This window comes from Hirundo rustica, chromosome 3 (assembly GCF_015227805.2).
Source record: "Hirundo rustica isolate bHirRus1 chromosome 3, bHirRus1.pri.v3, whole genome shotgun sequence".
NCBI classification, from domain to species: Eukaryota; Metazoa; Chordata; class Aves; order Passeriformes; family Hirundinidae; genus Hirundo; species Hirundo rustica.
This window is the reverse complement of record NC_053452.1, coordinates 82,294,311-82,311,496: the sequence shown is the minus strand read 5'-3', so window position 1 is coordinate 82,311,496 and position 17,186 is coordinate 82,294,311. Positions and strand designations below refer to the sequence as shown.

At 38.8% G+C, this 17,186-nt stretch overlaps 1 long non-coding RNA gene across 1 annotated transcript in view; it reads right to left on the bottom strand.

Annotated features, from left to right (window-relative positions):
• Positions 1-17,186, bottom strand: part of LOC120750701 (uncharacterized) — a 64,859-nt gene that overhangs the window by 35,158 nt on the left and 12,515 nt on the right. The window contains exon 2 of the long non-coding RNA XR_005700106.2: positions 9,748-9,842. This is a non-coding gene — a long non-coding RNA (uncharacterized LOC120750701). The remainder of the gene's footprint in view (positions 1-9,747; positions 9,843-17,186) is intronic.

Genomic DNA, 17,186 nt, shown 5'->3' with positions numbered 1-17,186 from the left:
ACTTGTGCCTGTGACTGCATCAGGAATCGAGACCAGTAACAAACGTCTTTTTTCTCTTTGTTATCTACGCAAGCAGACCTGCATGGTTAGGTTGGGTTTAGGCAGTTAATTTTTAACTTGTGAAGTTAGATGTGATGAAGCCAGTCTGAAGTCAGCACAGGGAAAAAAAAAAAAAAATCCTGCAAACTTCATCATCCACTTTTGGGTTGGATTAAGGTAAGGGTGTAGCTGCAATAACACTCACAGGGAGCAGCCAACCAAACCACTGGTTTCAGCATGTGACTTCTGCATCACAGTCCTTCTTTTGCATCAACACACATAGTGTTACATAAGTTTGGCCCTGCTCAGGAGAGAAAAATACAAACTTCTACAGGTCTCAGACTGTACTGCCACAGTGCACTAAGTAACACAGTTCTAACCATCTGAATCATACTTCCACCACTGCTTATGCTTCAAAGTCCTTCTTTACTAGCACTCCCTGTTCCACTAATACAGAGAAGCATAAAATACCACACAATGAGGGGCAAAATGTTCTTTAAATGATGCCATTTATCTCTGAAGTAAAATTAAAAGACTTAAATGCTAGAGGTTGGGGGAGGCTGTTTTTATTGTGGGTCGGTTTTAATACTCTCTTAAAAATCATGTTCAAGTAACAATTGAAAATTTTAAACTGATCTGTCCTGTAAGCTCAGAAAACGGACAGTTCATTGAGGGGAGACTATAAAGACATTGTTAATTCTCCAGTGAGCCTTGTTATTCTGTAATAAGTTGACTAGTTATCTGGCAGCCCCTGGATTTGGTTTAATCATCCACAGAATACAACTGGCAGAAGAGCCAAAACACATCTCCTGTGCATGGCAGTCTCTCAAGTCTGAAACTTGGTTCCAAAAATAACAAGAAAAGAAAAAAAAAAAAAAAAAAAAAAAAAAAAAAAAATTAGACATACTTAGTATCAACACCAAGATGAAACAGGGGCCGGGGGAAAGTGGAAAGATGGCTGAAGATTCATTGCACATGATTTTTGCACATCTTTTCACTAGTGCTGAGTTTAGCCAATGTTCAGCCTTTGTGGGTCCTCGTGGGAAGCTGGATGCCATGAAGAAGCAGCTGCCTGAGTGTTTATTATGAGGACAGCTCTCAAATGAGGCAATTCTGACAAGAAAATTCAAGTTAAGCCATTAAAGTGGGTGCCAGGGAAGAATAGTGCAGTGCAGTAGCTATATATGGAGAGTCAGGCATGGGAACAGGGCATTCCACTTTGCTGCATATGCTTCACTGCTTCCCTGACAGCTAAAAATAGGATGTCACGCATGGGCATCAGTAGAAGCAAGGTTTATTAAGAGAGAGGAAAAATAACCTTTTTTTTTTTTTTTTTTTTTTCCTAGTTATCTTTCTTAACTTGACTGCACTAAAAGCTAGCTCAAATCTCCATTCAAGAACCATTTTAAAAATACTGATTTTTCTCCTATTATATTTAATGAAATTCATCCATAAATTTTCTGTAAGTCCATGTGATGCTATTTGTTTTATCAGAGTTGATTCCAATATTTCAATTTTCCACAGCTTAAAAAAATTGTCTAAAATGCCAAATTGTATTAACAGCAATATTTCAACTCCTGCAATCAAATCTTAAGTCTAATCTCCAGATTCAAAATATATTGTTACCCAGAAAACCATTTTTTGGGAAAGCGTAGATTTGGTTTGGATCTGATTTAGTGAGAACTGCTTACAAGCAAAACAAACAACTTCAAAATTTATTTTTAAAAATATCTGCTATGTATGAAGTAAATACATCTAGGAAATCATATGATAATATGTCCCCAAAATAAGCAAGAAATATTTTCACCAAAATGAACATAATAATTTAGCATAATTTGATCAAATAAATCTGCTGTTTCTGAATCTCCTCTAGGGCAAAATATTAGATATTATTTTAGATTTTGAAATATATACTATGCATGAACATATCCACAGCAAATATTGTGTATGCATGTAATACTTATTATTAAATGAAATAGAAAAACTGTGCTTTGAGAAAAAGTCTTTAGGCAGAACTATGTCACTTCTGCAGTAAGAAGAAGCTTCTGCTTGCAAGATGTAGTATTTACTTTGCCGTTATAGGCATCTAATTTTGTATTTTTACCTTCCTGGCTACCCTATTTTCCCACCAATATTGATGCATACAGCACAACTTGACTTCTCTCTAGGATCCTTGGAAGACTAATGCAATTTGTTCTGATGCTAATCCGGGCTGATAAAAAGCTGGTAATTCACTAAGAGAATCTCATGACTGGCCAGGCTGAAGCCTGGTATGAGTGAGTACCAGAGTTTTGAAAATTCAGGGATGGGATCCCAAGAGGAAAAAAATTAGTTCATCTCTTTGGGTGTCCAGAGAAGAAAAGCAAATGGATAATCAACATCACCTTTGGACAAACTCAGCTGAACTCAGCATGCTCCACTTAGTACTGGTAGTGATTTAGACATTCAAAGCAAATCCTATTCTGTTCTTAATAAGTTATGGACATTTACATAACTTTACATGTAAGCATGTCAGCAAGTGACAGGATGATGTCATCAGGGCTATGTGCTGGAGGAAAGTTACAGCTTATGCAAGTGTTTGTAACCTTTAGCCGAAATCCACTCAGGGATGGGACTGCTGTTTTACTACACAGTCCCTGATCACCTGCTGAGGCTATAAGGCTTCTTCCATATTCCATATCCACTCAGAAATGCCACTCCATAGGAGTAATATTTTGCTTATGCATAGTGGCACAAGGCAGAAAACTGAAGGATGGTCTAACGAAAAACACTCTCAAATTACTTAGGATTCCCTCTCACCTTATTTATTAAGAATTAAAGTGTGGAAATGTGATTGAGGTGAACAGAAAGGTAAGACAATGGTGGTATAAATACAACAATATTAAAATTAGACATGGTCATCTAAATGTAACGGTTGTGACCCTGACTAATTTACATTTTCTCTGTAACTATGCTCTCACAGCTCTCAGGCTGAACTTTGGGTTACAATTTTAAAAAATTCTATTAAAAACCCTTGTCATGAAGAAAAATATTGATATTTATGTGTGTTCTCAGTCAGCACCCAAAACATGTAGTAAAATGCTGAAAAAACAATGTTTTCCTGTAAGCAGTTAGTTGCTATCTAATTGGTCTGGTTTTATAAGTGAATGGTTCACAGCATCCTCTCATGGCAGCCACAGAATTTTGTTGAACTATTTAATGTCAGACATAGAGGAATAAATTTTCATACATTGTTATTTAAAACTAGGATCACAGGAAAACAAAGGATACAACACTTTACCACGGATTAGACCAGTCAAGGATATTTCTAAAACAAGAGTTGCTTCATATTTGTTTTGTACAAAAATATGATCCTTTTTATTCTATAGATGGAGAGTTTCTGTCAGTCAATCCATTTTATTGCTCATACTTATTGTATGTGATACTTGCCCTCATGACATTTCACATATCAGATAAAATTTTGCTTTTCTCATTTCTCAAGTTGTTCCTGCCATCATAAAGTATAACATCATCAGGCAGAAGGAGGAGTTGCTTATTAGCCCTTAACTGACTCACAGCCTCAGGTTCTGGGTTTCAGGCACTTAAGCTCTCTCAGATAAATACCATACAGTATTTTAAATTCATTTCTTTCATTCTCATATAGACCTTCACATACACAGAAACCCAGAGAAAGACTTCAGCTGGTTTCACTAGGCTTTCAGTCAAACCCAAATCCCTTTCAATATCAAACCAGAAGTACACCAGGAGCTTCTCAGTTGAATAAACCAGCTCCAAAGCCAGTGTGCTCTTACATTAACAACCCAGAGTAATCACAGCTATTCATCACGCTGCAATTCTGCCCTGAGCAGATGCAGACAGCAATTACTGTATGAGAGTTGAAGTGCCAGAGCAGAAACACACCTGATTCAGGATCCTAGAAAACCTCAGCAGCAGCCCAGGAAGGAAAATGGTGTAGGTCACAGGGAGAGGGTAGCTGCACTGAGCCGGCCAAGGAAGCAGCCCTGCTCAGTTGGCTGTGCCGGTTACGTGCCTGGATAAAGCACAAACGCCCTGGTGTGACCTCCCTTCCTGCAAGTCTGCAGCACTGCCTTATATGATCACCATACTTATATAACGTATTCTGCAACTGAAGGATGAAAGGAAGATGGTAGATTTTTATTTTTTTTTTTCCTAGCTTTCTTTGGCTCTTCAGAACTCTGTTATTGAACTGCTGAGAGATGGGGTCAAATCTATGGATACCACTACCCCTCTTCATCCCGATCTGCTTTTAGGGGATAGGAAGTGTACAGGTCTGTGGGGCTCAATAAAACTTCTCCCAACACAGTTATCATTAGCAGGCTTCAGAATATTAGAGACTTGCAAACATCTTTACCTCTCAGGTGCTTCAGTTTCCCAGTCTAAGTCATATCTCACAAGTTTACAGCAGGGCTTATAAAGGGCTTTCACATCTGGAAATCTCAGTGTTAAAAATATCAAATTAATGAACCTTCAAAATTATACTCAAGTACATCCCTGGAATTGTTCAAGGCAATGTTGGATTGAGCTCTGAGCAATCTGGTCTAATGAAAAATATCCCTACTCATGACAAGGTGTTAGAAATAACATCCCTTCCAATCCAATCTATTCTATATCACAAAAATGAGAAAGTGCATAAGGAAGCAAGAATCTGTTCAGACAACCAAGCATTTAAAGCACCAGTACAAAATTACACTAAATTCTCGGCAATTAAAAATATTCATTGCACCCTTGAATGATATCTACAACTTGCATGAAGCTGCAACAAGGTTATATTTCTCACAAGAATGCCAGTGGCAATCCTTCTTCCAGCCTGCTCTGTAAAGAGGAGTGGTTTGGCAGGTCTCTTGAGGAAAGGAGCCCAAACAACTCCTTTGTTGCATTGCTATGGAAATACAAATACAAACAGAGCACCTCCTGCCTCCACAGTCTCCAGTCATTCACAGCTCAAAAGCACCATAGAGCACAAGATGTGTCAGACCCAGGTAACATCAGAATTCTGTTGCTGCCCCCTTTCTGAAACTTTTCCTGAAGGTTAGATTATTTATGTGAGATTCAGCATGCTCTTACGGCAATGTTGTCATTATTTTGAATTTGTTTCTGACTCTACCCTTCTCTGTTTCAACTAGGAATAGAAGCAGGAATACTGAAATGCCACACAAAAGGCTATGTGTTGTTTCCCCTTTTTTGATGAGAAATAAAAGATTCCAGAAACTTCTTGAGTAAGCCTGTTTTTATAAGGTTCTTCGCCTGTTTTTTGGATAACAAAGTCTTTCCTTCATTAAACCACCAAGTCTTTTGAGGGTCAGCCAATGATCCACAACACTCAGCCTTCAAGTCTTCTTCCTCCTGTTTTTTTCTTCTGAAGTTTTGTGGAACCATTCCGGCCTGTTTCACCCTAATACCTCCTCCATACTTAACCAAGTATTACATGGAAAAGTTATCAGTGAGATCAAAGAGACGAGCAGGTAAAAGTCATTATTCTACAAATTAACTGGAATGGGATGTGCAAAAAGCTGTTAAAGTAAACGGGAATTGAGGAAAACAATGCTTTGTTAAATGCTTTCAGTGAAACTACCTGCTGCTGTATTTTTAGAGACAAAAGTTCAAAACTGCCTATAAGTACTCTTTATCTATATTTTTATTTTTGTAGGAGGAAGAGGAGCTTTACTGTCACCCTGCAACTAGGCAATTTACATTCCTTTTTATACATTTTTGCTATATATCAAACAACTGATCCTTTTCAGACATGTCCAATGCTTCAGACTAGTTGGACTCTCCCCCAGAACAGGATTATAAGTGTTCACTGTGGAGATATTAAATATTTTACATACAACATTTCCCCCTACACAGCTACAATCAGAAGCCTGTAGCCTTCTAAGAGGCTCTCCTGGGCTTGGCAACACCTTTTTTAAACAGGCAGTTTATCTTCTGATAAGAAGGACTTCATTTACAGTTGTTCAATGCTATTAGAGCCTATGCACGCAGTTTCCATAACAAGATAGGAAAAACAAGCCAAGTTTTCTGCGTGGGATTTTTCTGATCTCCAGGATATAGGAACACACCTATGGTATCTTGGTGTATGAGTCACAGGGTTGCTGATGTCATGCAATATGTACTGCTAGGCTCAAGTAAGTGATAGAGTGAGTTCACTATAGGACAATAGCTTCTGGTACTCTGACTTATCACCTGCCTTTTGCAAAGATGTAGCCAGGTAGAAAGTTATTTCAAACATATAAAAAATTACATTTAGAGACAGAAAAGCAACATTCTCTTTTCCATTTGTAATGCCATGATGTTAAACCTGTGACTATAGTTCTGAGCACAGAAAATCAAAAGCTGCGCTGCTCTTTGTCCGGCCCTCTACCTCACTGCAGCTGGGCTCCCTGGGCACCCTGCAAACCTGCAAAGCTTTAGCAACCAAGGCGTGCCACAGGCAAGGAGAACTGCAGAAAGGGTTCCCAATTTTACTTGTTCCTCAGGGTCTTGGAAAGTGCTTTTAAATATGGCTCAGCAAACAAAGCAAAAGCCACACTCCTAAAGAGTTTGCAGCATTTAAATAAGAGTCTCACATTTATTTTCCAAGCATGAAACTGTGTGGGTGTTGTCAGAATGTACACTTACACATCCTGACACACACAGGGTGAGGAGACAAAGCAGTTTACTTCAAGAGAAAAGGCATCAAGACCTTGCTGAGCCCTTGGGCAAGTGAAAATGAGGCTGTGCAGGGGTCCCCGTCACAGGTGGGAACACATGCAGGATTCCAATGGCTTGCAAGGACAACTGTGACTGCAGCAAAGGAAGCAAAAATCAATACAGCTGGCTACTGCCATAAAGAGGAATTTTTTGCCTACAAACTTATTGGACATCCTAGAATATCCATCAGCCAGCTATTCTCTCTCACCATTACGTATCTTTTTTGAGACCAAGTCTAGTAAAATAAATGAGAGTTCAGTGTCAGAGTCAGTTTTTTTCCCCCTTATTTCCAGTATTGTCTCTTAAACTCTCCGTCACAAGATCCAAGCCCTGCTCCCTGGGACTTCCAAAGCTGGTGGGTTTTTTTAACCACTTCGCTCTTATCCTATAGAAAAAGCAATTTCAGCCACTCCCTTCTGGCTCAAGACCCATGGGTCCATTCCTGTATCTTCTAGGAGCTCAGTTTTTTCTGCAAGTAATCTTTTCCCCTGTTCTTTGGGCTTTCACCTTCCAAAGAATTGCTGCCACAGCCAGCAACCAACTTCTCAATTGTTTAATTCACTCTTTTTTTTTTTTAAATCAGGACTAGTAAAAAATAGTTAGAAATAAGCCATGCACTCAGCCATATCCTAAGCTTCATTCTAAGTAAAAAATATGCACCTTATGTTGTAAGAATCATCATCCTTTTCTGGATAATTTGCAAAGAAGGGGGGAATGGCTAAGACTAACAAATATTCACTATAATAGTTTATCCTTGACTATTAGATGCATGGGTGGTTTGATGGAGGAGCAGAATATGTTCTTCAGAGGATCTCTGGATAACTCCTTGAATATTTATGCCTTCCTGTTCATAGACTGCATAGGCCCATCTGCACAGGCACTTTTTGCTGATAGATATGAAGATATTAGGAAAAATTTCTTCACTGAATATGTGGATTTCTTCACTGTGGAACAGTCTGCCCATGAAAGTGGTGGAGACCATCCCTGGATATATTTAAAAGATGTGCAGATATGGCATTTGGGTTTTGGCAGTGCTGGGCTAAGTGTTGCATCTTAAATGCCTTTTCTAAGCTAAACAATTCTAAGATAAATTACACAAACTGGGGATGCATTGTCAGGAAATGTTCTGAGCAGATTCCCTATATAAGCAATTAGATTTCTTGTTTTGAAAGGGAAAATAATTTAAGCCGAAAGAAACAAGGAACAAATTACACCCTGAAATGAATGGTGAGAAAGAATACTTTGCTTGTTCTCCAGGAGGATTTGTGTTGTTGATTTAAGGCAAATGTGAAAAACAACATTTAAAAAAACCCCATACCAACAAAACAAACAAACCAAAACAAACAAAAAATACCAGCCAAACAAAAAAAAAAACCAAACTACAAAATACAACCCCAGAATGCAACAAAAGAGTAATTTCCATTATTGAATGACTAATAATAGTCATTAGGCTCTCACCTGAAATACCTTGATGATGAAAAGAAGCTGGGGTAGATGCAGGGAAGGCTGCTGAGATGTTTGAAAAGTGAGGAGTCAGTGCAAAGGGAGAAGGCCATAGAAGTTATTGTATCTGTTTGCAGGAGATTGAATAGCAAGATAAGGACTGCTGTCTGGCAGTGCCAGAAGGTAAACAGGGGAGTCACAGAAGTAATCTCAGCTCATCAAAACTAGCTGTGAAGGAAGAATTGTAAGGAATCAGATAAAAGTGTTTTTTTACCTAAAGGCTCTATAGAAATAGAGTAGAATGCTAATTTGGTATAGAGTTTTCAATAGAAAACCAATTTGGTTTCAATCTTGAGCCATTAATCAGTGAGGTGGAAATGTGTTTATTGTGACAGCAGAAAACAGACCTTGAAAAATCAGAAGTTCTCCTCTAGTTGTCTTATCTAGTATTTGTTGAACTATATTTGCAAACCTGAAAAGAACATCAGCAGGATACGGAGAAAATAAAGGAATCACTCTAATGGAGTTCATGTGACCTAGACAAGTGTTTAAATACAGCCAGTTGGACCCATACTGGAAGCCAGGGTTGCTCTCAGACTTGTGTGATCCTGAAATAGCTCTTTGTTGTTCATGGATGCCTGCTGGTTCTGCCAAGCAGGGTAACTCAGAGATGTGTCTCTGAGTTAGACATGCAGACACCATTCTTCCACCCTCAGCCTCTTCTACCACCATGACTTTAGGCTGCTTCCCAGCAGGAGCAGCCATCTCCAGCAAACACAAGTTGCCTTACTTTTAAACTACGGATTAATGCAGGGATTTGTTAATATTGATTTATGGTTGAGGGCAAAGTGTTCATAATTAAGTTGGCAAAGATACCCATGTTCATTTTGTTAGCAAAGATTTTGTTAGGCCAGAGCTCCTCTAGGCTATATGATTTTAAGTGCTTAAAACAAATTAAGACCACTAAATTTCAAATATTGTAAGAAAAAAAATTACCCACACACAATCTATTAACTCTTTCATAATCAATTTTCTTTGGATAATATTAAATTAACTATTAACACACATTTCAGAGTTACAATTCTGAAGCATAACCAGATAAATAGATATTAAAACACATTCAAGGATCTTACTAAATTAGCTGGAGAACTCAGAAAACACACGGAAACTGCTGGTGACAACTTTCCAACGATTATTCAATATGCTGTTTTTACACTACTGCCAAGATCCTTATTAATTCAAATACAAAGCCCAGGTTACAAAGCAATCTGTAAACCACACAACTAGTGAATGAAAAACCATAGTGGAGTGAAATCCAGAAAAAAAATAACAGTAAGATATATAACAGTGAAATATTTAGCATTAATGGGTCCTCTAGTGCAGATTCTGCAGTTAGAGGAGACTTGGAGAAAGATGACAGAAAATAGTCACCAAAATAGCAAAACTGTTAAACCTGGAAGACCTACAAAGTGTGGAACCATATGTCTTTGCAAAGCTTCAGAGAAGTTATGTTTCTATTCATTGTCAGAAGAATAAGAGCAACAAGACATTTACCTGTATCAGGAAGTAGTAGTTATAAATCTTGTTATGCAGTTTGGTCTTGGAATTTATTGCTCCAGGACGTCAGTCATGCCAAATAACTAGGTAAACTGAAATAGTAAATATATTTTCGGAAAGGGAGAAAATATCCGGTGTTGTAGCAATCAATGTTAGTATTACAAAAGTATACAAAAGGGTATGAAATAATTTTTCATAGTTTATTCCCATCATCTACATTTCCTAAGGAAGAAAGGAACCCCCATCAGTCATATGAGGTTAATGCACCTTTAATAATTAATACTTTCTTTTCATTATCTGGTTCTACCCATCTTCAGAAAAGGCACAGAAAGCTATTCTCTTATACTGGCAATTTCAACATTAAAACTTCCACTCAGAGTAGAAGGAGGTGACACAGAAACATTTTAGTGGAAGAGAAGATGGGTAGTATTTTTACAGCTGATTAATTCTTCTTGCTCCACTGAAGGTAAGAAAATCTTTACTATGCTCGCTATTGAGAAATATTCCCAAGCCTTTGCTGTGTTCCAACGTTATGCATTAATGAGGATATGACACACACAGCTATGAGCATCTCCCTATTAGCCTTGCAGGTTTACCCAGACAGTTAATACGTCAGACTTGATGGTAGCACTTGGTGATAGTAGGTCAGGCTTTTTGCCAGCACTTACTCATTAAATGCATTTTTTAAAATAAGAAAAGTAAGAGAAATGGCTGTCAAGTTAAAATGGATATAAATTGTAGGGACAGATGGCTTGAAATAAAAAATCACTGCAAGAACAGTCCTCAAAGATTTTCCAGAAGACATGTGTTTTAATCTATTCATTCCTTCTCTCCAATCTCAAGAAATAGCTATGAAGTAAGTTTGTGGAGGGCAGGACTGGCATGTTGACTGGCCACAGGTGTGGAGTGTCCTCTGAGGTGCCATCTGAGCTGGTGGATATAACACAGGACCCATGGGAGGAAAGCAGACACCCATCTGCAAGGGCAGTCAGGCTCCTTGAGGGTATCTCATATGGCATCAGATGTATGTGGGTGACTTATTTTGGTGCCCAGGACATACAGCTTCACTGGTTCAATAGAAAAACATTAATTTATAATGTCTGAAAGTGTAGCTGAAAGTATGATCCAAGACTATGATACAGCATAATTAAAACTCATCTGTTACAAACATTTTTTAATAAAAAACAGGTAGAGAAGTATGAACACCAGTCTTATATGTTTTGCTAATGCCCTTCTGGGGTGAGACTTTTTAGCCTTGGTTCTGCATGGATATCTTATGCTGTTTATCATCATACGTGTACTTCCAGTTCTTTGAAGTCTTACAGAGGAGCAGAGGCAAAATAAGAATTATAATCATGTTATTAACCTTAGGAAACATCTATAAAAGAAACTTGTATGAATTTCCTGACAAATATTACATAATTCTAAAAATCCTGATTAAAGCTAAACGATACTCTGACAGTGATGATTGTCAAACCTGTTATGTCCAAAGAAGATTTTTTTAATTTATGTGTTTTTTGATAGTCATCTTAATATTTACTGAATTTATGACCAAAATTGCTGATCCAGGAAGGTGCAAGCATCAAGGAGTACAATATATACATCTTAAAATTCAGTACCTTTCATCCAGGAAAATATAAATCTGGGAAGGAAATGGTATAATCTTCCATTGACATGATTTTTCATATTATTTTCTCGAATAACAAGAACTGAAATAAGAATCTATAGAAAACAAAGTGTTACTAAACTCTAGTTTAGGGTCAAACAATTTCATGTACAACCCCTCTCTCTCTGTATGATATATTTTTTGTGGCTTAGTAATCATATTCACATCTCCCTATTAAAAAGATACTTTCATATTGCTGCTATGATATAAAACAGTACAAACAAGGAATTGAACACCCAGGGAAAAGAATAAACCAACTGTGCAAGGCACTACAACATCGTGAAGCAAAAACAAGAGAGAGAAAAAAGAGTGGAAATATGTATTCATGGCTGTTTTGTAAGTGTGCATGGTTAATTCTAACAGGAAGGAAAACTTTTTTGACAGAATTGAAGAATATTTTGAAAAGAAAAATATCTCACACGTACGAGATAAGAAATTCCAATAGCGCAGATCAGGAGGGTCTTCAGCATGAAACTTCTTGTAAAGAGAGATTTCACATTAGTTGCTTATAAGAAGTCACATCAGTTCCATGATCCTACTAATGTGCAGACAATTAGTGTATAAAGACAGATAGCTAAATCTATAATTAAATACAGTGTGCGTGCACGCGCGCGCATGTGTGTGTGCGCTCACATGGTGGCAACACTGAAACAATCATGAGGACTTCTGACGACAAAATTGAATAAAAGCCCATATAAAATACTGGTAACAGATGTCATTCCCTGTGAGTGTCCTGATAGTTTACCATTTTCCTCACTTGACGTGATAATTTGCTAAAGCAGAACATAAAGCTCTACAAATTCTAAACATATGCACCAAGAAGCAGGAGCAGCCAAGAACCAAGTCCCTATCAATAAGTAAACTTTGAGCAGAAAAGCGCACTTCTCCCTGTTTTCAACCTTTCAACATGCTTATCTGGAAATGGACTTTCTCCCCTCCCTGTTTGCTAGTTTCCCCTTCCTCCCCACCCAGGAGCTAGAAGAGTCTTGCTGACTCCTGGGCACTGCTTTTTCTTGTTCACTGCCTCCAAAGCTGATCTCCCATCCCAAAAGAAGTCAGCTGAATAGCAAGGAAACAAAAAAAGTGTAGTTAACCCAAGTGCATAGGGAGCATACAAAGCACCGTGTGACTCCTGTGTGTCTCTGCTGTCTCTGTTCTCAGGCAAGGGTAAGTTTGTATGCCTTCACTAATTCACCAGCCAGCATATAGCTACACTGCTGTCCTGAGGGCAGGCTGGGAGAGCATTAGCCAAGAGGATGATGGCTCTGTACAAAGCAACATAAAGGACCTACCTCTCTAACTTCTGTCATTTCTAATAGAAAAGGCCAGAATATATTTTTTTTTTACTTAATTTCCCCTGTGAAATTTTGCCTAGGTGTGAGAGGACCAAAGCAGCAGGCTGGGGCTCTCTGCTTTGAGCACTGATTTTCCACCTGCCTTACAGAGCAAAGCTGCAGGAGTTCTAAGCTTGCTGAAAAGTTGCAGCTTAGCTCTAAGGCTTCTGACATTAAGTTAGCAACAGCATACTTAATGGCACACCCTTGAAAGAAGGGAACATCTTAAGTATAAATTAATCCACCTGGGGATTTCAGAAACATCAGGAGAAACTCTGAGCTCAGGTTTGTTGCTCTTATCAAGGTAGTCAGCCTTACCAATCAAGATGTCATTATCAAAAAGCTAGATAGGCCAACAGCCAATTTACTAGTACCTCGTGCTAGAAGAATAACTCTCACTTGGATACCATGAAGCTGTATAGCATCTTCCTTGCCAAAACAGCTAGTGTCCACCAATCACTTAAATACTAATACCTGAAAAAACATTTAGAACTTGGGAATTGTTAAGCATGCATACAACCTCCAACAAGAAATCTTCTAACATCCTGCAAGAAATCTTCCCTTGCCAAACACAGGCAGATGCCTGGGATTAAAGACTCAAGGTTTCCAGCCCCACGTTTACAGTGGCCTCTGTGCCTCATCCTGAGGAAGTTCCACATCCACTCACTTGTTCCTTTTGCTTGAAGTAGGTAAATTCTATCCCAAGATTCACAGAGTTTTAAGGGGAATCATTTATTCATCTCTGTAGCAGTGTTTTGTAGCAGTGTGTGCTGGCATAAGAGTCAAGAAAGATATTTAAATAAGGCTGCTGTGATTTACTAATAGTATTTCCCATTTTAGTGTTCCCACTGAAGCACTCCAAACCACACACCCCTCTCTCGCTCCCCCCTTTCAGTCCCCCTTCGGCAGAATGGAGAAGAGAATTGGAGGCACAAAGGGTAAAGATCACAGATTGAGATAAGAACAATTTACTGGAAAGAGCAATGGAATAAGACAAACAAACAGTAACAGCAATAATATCAGTAACAGAGGGGACTGGCACTACCTGACTGCTCTCTTCATGCCTCGCTTACTCAACAGAAGGGACCCCAGCCCCAGAAAAATGACATGAGGTGGAATAGTGCTGGCCACGTCCCCTCCTAGCTACTGCAAAAACTAACCTTATCCTGGCCAGAACCAGGTAAGACCTTTATGTGAACCTGTAACTTATGCACTCAGGAGAGAAAGGATGGCAAAATTAGCTCAGCCTCTCTCAAAGTGAAACCAGCCCTCCTTACCTCAACACATCTGGGTAATAAAAGAGTTGACTCCTGCTCCCAGTCAGCACAATTATGTAACATAGCTGTCCTTCAGTCAGTGCAGTTTTAGATTACCCTCTCTCGTTGCCAATATTATTACATTTATCTTTCCACTTATATCTAAACTTCAAACAACATATCCTTCCTAGTTGAGTAAGAGAATAAACAGCATAAATATATGAAGGCAATTAAAAAAACATTGCACAATATCAGCACCTGAGGTTGTCCGTCTACCAGATACCTCATACTGTCCCAGCTAACCTAACTGAAACTTGAAATAGATAGGAAATAGAATGAAAGTGACTCCTGAGCTGTAGACAGGGACAAGTAAGAAGCAGCACTAGATAGGCACAAAGTGGTGACTGTGGATGTTGCAGGTCCATGTCAATGACAGATGGAAGAGGCTGGGAGAGGATGTCACCCAGGCAGGAAGCACATATCGTTGCCATGTCTTCCTGTGATTTTGGCAAGGGCTACCTTTGGGTTAGGCTTCCTGGTTTAAAAAATTGCCCAGCAAGAAATATTCATTTGTCTTTTGACTTTTCTATGTTCCACCATTATGAAGGCAAAAAATTTTGAGCCTTGAGCAAAAAAAGAATCAAATTATATGTTATTGTATCTTTTGAAGCAAAATGTTTAGGAAGATTGTCGAGGAAACTAACTCATGGTTTTATGTCAGGCACAGCTAGCCTGTCATAAAACACTGAGAAAAAAAACAAATACAGGAAGGGAGAGATTACAAAAAAGGCAGAAGACAAAGGACAGTTTCATATATGAAAAGATGGTAGAAAAGGGTGCTTTATTTATCAGACAAAGAGCTAGGCAGATGTCCTCTTAACAGGAACAGAGGTCATATAGGATAAGATGGAAATACTCAGCCCAAAGGAGTGCTATACACACCTGAGAGTCAAGTATTAACTAAGGCTGAATTTCAACCTGGGGAGACAAACAAAAAGAGCCTGACTGTACTAACCAGTATATATAAAGAGAAATATATCTAGAATTTACATAAGTGAATGCACAGAAACCCAATTTATTCCCAATCAAGTACATATATCAAGCACCTCTAAAATTGTTTGGTTTGTTTCTCATTCTTTGCCTACCTCTGCATTTTCTTTTTCAATTTTGCTGAGTCTTTGAATGCAATGGAGTGAAGGGTTTGCCATTTATTTCTGTTAAATGTCTTGTGATCAGAACAGACTTTCTCTACATCAGTCAGCTTAAATAGTCCTCTCTGTTGCATTTGTCCTTGCCAACAGAACAGGTCAAAATAGAATGATTTTTCATCTCTTCCTTTCCCCATATTGAAATTCTGAAAATATTCAGGCAGTTCCAATTCCTAATTACCTCCTTTTATCTCCTAAGATTGCTCATCTGGTACTCTTTGCTATCCATTTCCTTCAAATACCACAAGTAATTAGGTGTCCCTGTGGAGTTATTTACCTGTGATTTTTGTCATTTTTTGCCAAACCATATCCATTACAACTACATTGCCTTCTCCAGGCTTTCTGCAAATTTTCTTGCTAAAGAAATGCCTAGAAGCAGCATTCCAGGAACAATTGAGTGTGAGCTGGCATAGTAACACCTCACTTTTCCAGGTCCCACTCAGTTCCTTGAGCTCTTATCAAAAAGGCACACACAGTGTATCTCCCAGGGGTGCCTCTCTACACTTTCCTCCATTGCATCTTCTCAGCCAGTGCCCTTCAGCTCTGATGCAAGAGAAAATTAGACCATAAATTGGTCTAAACTGGGATAAATTGGTCTGCTTGGGATAATTTAACACAGTTGTAGGCAAAGTCTTTTCAGCAGGCTTGGTGTCAAAGCAGCGATAGTTTTACATTTGCTGTTATGCTGCACAACTCACATCATGTGGTTTCCTCTCCAGAAATTTGGACCTGCCTGAGTGCCAGGTTCCAGTCTCTGAGACAGATGGATGTTGCTCTTCCTCCCCAGCTGGGCTCAGCTCCTTGTAGCAGGACTTACCCCCACACTCCCAGGTGTACATGGGGTGTGACAGCACATCAGTCTCCCCGATATGTACAAGGAGTGAGCTTACCATCTTCAGTCATCCTTGTGGGCCCCCACCGCACCCTTCTGTCACCGCCGACGGCTCCTCAGCCGCAGCTCATTCCATGCTGCCTTTCCTGGAAGGCACTTGCTGCCTTCTGCCAGTCTGGAATGTCTTTTGATTCACATCTTCTAATCAATCTGGATAAACGTTGTTGGTGTAAGGTTGCTACTGCATACACACCCTAAGACTCTTAAAGTGTACCAAATGTTCCTGCAATATGCTGGATCACGCCACATTAGCATAAAAAATACACACTGGAAACACATCCAACTTCTTTTAACATCAAAAGGAAGTTTTCCACTGATTTTTATAAGAGCTGAATTGAGGTCTTGTGACCCTGCTACAGTGAAGTATTTACGCACATGCCAGACCCTAAGTATGTGAAGAAGCCCCATTAATTCAATATGCTTCTCAGATGCTTAAACACTTCAGTCAAGGCCTCAATGTTTATTTTAGGCTGCAGTAACTGTGCCCCTGTTATATAAAATAAAATCCAGGTGAGAAATCCTTTGTTCCTATGAAAGGAGGAATAGGCCTTTGCATTAGTATAGATACATACATATAATGTGCCTGTTTATATACATATGCATAACACACTTACATATGTGTTTTAGCATCTTTTCTGCTCTTCATATTCCTAAAAGTTTCATCTCACTCATAAAGTTAACTGCAAAATGCAGCATTTGAGTCCACATTTTTTTACAGTGGAAAAAAATTCCTTTTAAATGCCCTTGTCCCAGTGCTGATGGATGCCCTCCAGCCCAGGAAACTGTCACACAACAGACAAATCAAAAGCCTTAACCTGAGATGGAGAAATATTTGCCTTGGAAATATATATACAAAAACTCACAACAACAAAAGAAAGAAAGAGTGTTGGACAACATGGTGAAAGATTTACCTCAGAGACCATCAAAAGGAAGAATCATTTCCTTTCCTGCTTTAGGACAATGTTTATTTAGATTATAAAATGCAAAAGGTGCAATGGAGATAAACATCCCCATTATTGTCCATAGAACCTTCAGATAGACCTTCATCTTATAATGGCATTCTAGGGACATTTTAGGCTC